This window comes from Pan troglodytes, chromosome 4, assembly GCF_028858775.2.
Source record: "Pan troglodytes isolate AG18354 chromosome 4, NHGRI_mPanTro3-v2.0_pri, whole genome shotgun sequence".
Taxonomy (NCBI): domain Eukaryota; kingdom Metazoa; phylum Chordata; class Mammalia; order Primates; family Hominidae; genus Pan; species Pan troglodytes.
Window position 1 is genome coordinate 53883640 of NC_072402.2, and position 4239 is coordinate 53887878.

Consider the following 4239-nt stretch of genomic DNA (forward strand, 5'->3'; position numbering starts at 1 on the left):
TCGAGAAAACTTCCCCAGCCTTGCTAGAGACCTAGACATCCAAATACAAGAAGCACAAAGAATGCCTGGGGTATGTATCACAAAAAGATCATTGCCTAGGCATATTGTCATCAGGTTATCTAAAGTTAAGGCAAAGGAAAGAATCTGAAGAATTGTGAGACAAAAGCACCAGGTAATCCATAAAGGAAAACCTATCAGATTAACAGCAGATTTCTCAGCAGAAATCCTACAAGCTAGAAGGATTGGGGCCCTATCATCAGCCTCCTCAAACAAAACAATTATCAGCCAAAAATTTTGTATCCAGTGAAACTAAGCTTCATATATGAAGGAAAGATACCATCTTTTTCAGGTAAACAAATGCTGAGAGAATTCACCACTACCAAACCACCACTACAAGAAACTACTAAAAGGAGCTCTAAATCTTGAAACAAACCCTGGAAATACATCAAAACAGAACCTCTTTAAAGCATAAATCTCACAGGACATATAAAACAAAAATACAATTTAAAAACAAAAAACCAAGGTATACAGACAACAAATAGCACAATGAAAGGAATGGTAACTCACATCTCATACTAACATTGAATGTAAATGGCCTAAATGCTCCACTTAAAAGATACAGAACTGCAGAATGTGTAAGAATTCACCCCCCAACCATCTGCTGCCTTCAAAAGACTTACCTAACACATAAGGACTCACATAAACTTAAGGTAAAGGGGTGGAAAAAGACATTTCATGCAAATGGACACCAAAAGCGAGCAGGAGTAGCTATTCTTATATCAGACAAAACAAACTTTAAAGCAACAGTAGTTTAAAAGGACAAAGAGGGACATTATATAATGATGAAAGACTTGTCCAAAAGGAAAATATCACAATCCTAAACATATATGCACCTAACACTGGAGCTCTCAGATTTATAAAACAATTACTAATAGACCTAAGAAATAGATAGGCAGCAACACAATAGTAGTGCAGGACTTCAATACTCCACTGACAGCACTAGACCGGTCATCAAGACAGAAAGTCAACAAAGAAACAGTGGATTTAAACTATACCCTGGAACAAATGGACTTAACAGATATATACAGAACATTTCATCCAACAACTGCAGAACATACATTCTATTCAACAGCACATGGAGCTTTCTTTTATTTATTTATTTATTTTTGGTGTTTTTTTTTTATTATACTTTAAGTTCTGGGTTACATGTGCGGAACATGCAGTTTTGTTACATAGGTATACATGTGCCATGGTGGTTTGCTGCACCCATCAACCCATCACCAACATTAGGTATTTCTCCTAATGTTATCCCTACCCTAGCTCCCCCCCACCCCCCACAGGCCCCAGTGTGTGATGTTCCCCTCTCTGTGTCCATGTGTTCTCATTCTTCAACTCCCACTTATGAGTGAGAACATGCGGTGTTCGGTTTTCTGTCATTGTGATAGTTTGCTGAGAATGATGGTTTCCAGCTTCATCCACGTCCCTGCAAAGGACATGAACTCATCTTTTTTTTATGACTGCATAGTATTCCATGGTGTATATGTGCCACATTTTCTTAATCCAGTCTATCATTGATAAGTGCCGCAATAAACATACGTGAGCATGTGTCTTTATCGTAGAATCATTTATAATCCTTTGAGTATATGCCCAGTAATGGGATTGCTGGGTCAAATGGTATTTCTAGTTCTAGATCCTTGAGGAATCGCCACACTGTCTTCCACAATGGCTGAACTAGTTTACAGTCCCACCAACAATGTAAAAGTGTTCCTATTTTTCCACAATCTCTCCAGCATCTGTTGTTTCCTGACTTTTTTTTTTTTTTTTTTTTTTTTGGAGACAGAGTCTCACTCTGTCACCAGGCTGGAGTGCAGTAGCACGATCTCAGCTCACTGCAACCTCCACCTCCCTGGTTCAAGTGATTCTCCTGCCTCAGCTTCCTGAGTGGCTGAGACTACAGGCATGCACCACCATGCCCAGCTAATTTTTGTATTTTTATTAGAGACGGGGTTTCACCATGTTGGCCGGGATGGTCTCGATTTCTTGACCTCATGATCTGCCCACCTCGGCCTCCCAAAGTGCTGGGATTACAGGCGTGAGCCACCGCACCCAGCCATTTCCTGACTTTTTAATGATCACCATTCTAACTGGCATGAGATGGTATCTCATTGTGGTTTTGATTTGCATTTCTCTAATGACCAGTGATGATGAGCATTTTTTCATATGTCTGTTGGCTGCACAAATGTCTTCTTTTGAGAAGTGTCTGTTCATATCCTTTGCCTATGTTTTGATGGGGTTGTTTTTTTTCTTGTAAATTTGTTTAAATTCTTCGTAGATTCTGGTTATTAGCACTTTGTCAGATGGATAGATTGCAAAAATTTTCTCCCATTATATAGGTGGCCTGTTCACTCTGATGATAGTTTCTTTTGCTGTGCAGAAGCTCTTTAGTTTAATTAGATCCCATTTGTCAATTTTGGCTTTTGTTGCCATTGCTTTTGGTGTTTTAGACATAAAGTCTTTGCCCATGCCTATGTCCTGAATGGTATTGCCCAGGTTTTCTTCTAAAATTTTTATGGTCCTAGGTCTTACATTTAAGTCTTTAATCCATCTTGAGTTGATTTTTGTATAAGGTGTAAGGAAGGGGTCCAGTTTTCTGCATATGGCTAGCCAGTTTTCCCAACAACATTTATTAAATAGGGAATCTTTTCCCTATTGCTTGTGTGTATCAGGATTGTCAAAGATCAGATGGTGGTAGATGTGTGGTGTTATTTCTGAGGCCTCTGTTCTGTTGGTCTGTATATCTATTTTGGTACCAGTAACATGCTCTTTTGGTTACTGTAACCTTGTAGTATAGTTTGAAGTCAGGTAGCGTGATGCCTCCAGCTTTGTTCTTCTCGCCCAGGATTGCATTGGCTATGTGGGCTCTTTTTTGGTTCCATATGAAGTTTAAAGTAGTTTTTTCCAATTCTATGAAGAAAGTCATGGTAGCTTGATGGGGATAGCATTGAATGTATAAATTACTTTGGGCAGTAAGGCCATTTTCACGATATTAATTCTTCCTATCCATGAGCATGGAATGTTTTTCCATTTGTTTGGGTCCTCTCTTATTTCCTTCAGCAGTGGTTTGTAGTTCTCCTTGAAGAGGTCCTTCACATCCCTTGTAAGTTGGATTCCTAGGTACTTTATTCTCTTAGTAGCAATTTTGAATGGGAGTTTTCTCATTATTTGGCTCTCTGTCTGTTATTGGTGTATAGGAATGCTTGTGATTTTGCACATTGATTTTCTATCCTGAGACTTTGCTGAAGTTGTTTATCAGCTTAAGGAGATGTTGGGCTGAGACGATGGGGTTTTCAAAATATACAATCATGTCATCTGCTAACAGAGACAATTTGACTTCCTCTCTTCCAATTTGAATACCCTTTATTGCTTTCTCTTGCCTGAGTGTCCTGGGCAGAACTTCCAATATTATGCTGAATAGGAGTGGTGAGAGAGGTCATCCTTATCTTGTGCTGGTTTTCAAAAAGAATGCTTCCGGTTTTTGCCCATTCAGTGTGATATTGGCTGTGGGTTTGTCATAAATAGCTCTTATTATTTTGAGATACATTCCATCGATACCTAGTTTGTTGAGAGTTTTTAGCATGAAAGGCTGTTGAATTTTGTTGAAGGACTTTTCTGCATCTATTGAAATAATGATGTGGTTTTTGCCGTTGGTTCTGTTTATGTGACGGATTACATTTATTGACTTGCGTATGTTGAACCAGCCTTGTATCCCAGGGGTGAAGCCGACTTGATCATGGTGGATAAGCTTTTTGATGTGCTGCTGGATTCGGTTTGCCAGTATTTTACTGAGGATTTTTGCATCGATGTTCATCAGGGATATTGACTGAAAATTCTCATTTTTAGTTGTGTCTCTGCCAGTCTTTGGTATCAGGATGATGCCAAAACTCATAAAATGAGTTAGGGAGGATTCCCTCTTTTTCTATTGATCAGAATAGTTTCAGAAGGAGTGGTACCAACTCCTCTTTGTACCTCTGGTGGAATTTGGCTGTGAATCCATCTGGTCCTGGACTTTTTTTTGGTTGGTAGGGTATTAATTATTGCCTCAATTTCAGAACCTATTATTGGTCTATTCAGAGATTCAACTTCTTCCTGGTTTAGTCTTGGGAGGGTATATATGTCCAGGAATTTATTCATTTCTTCTAGATTTTCTAGTTTGTTTGCATACAGGTGTTTATAGTATCC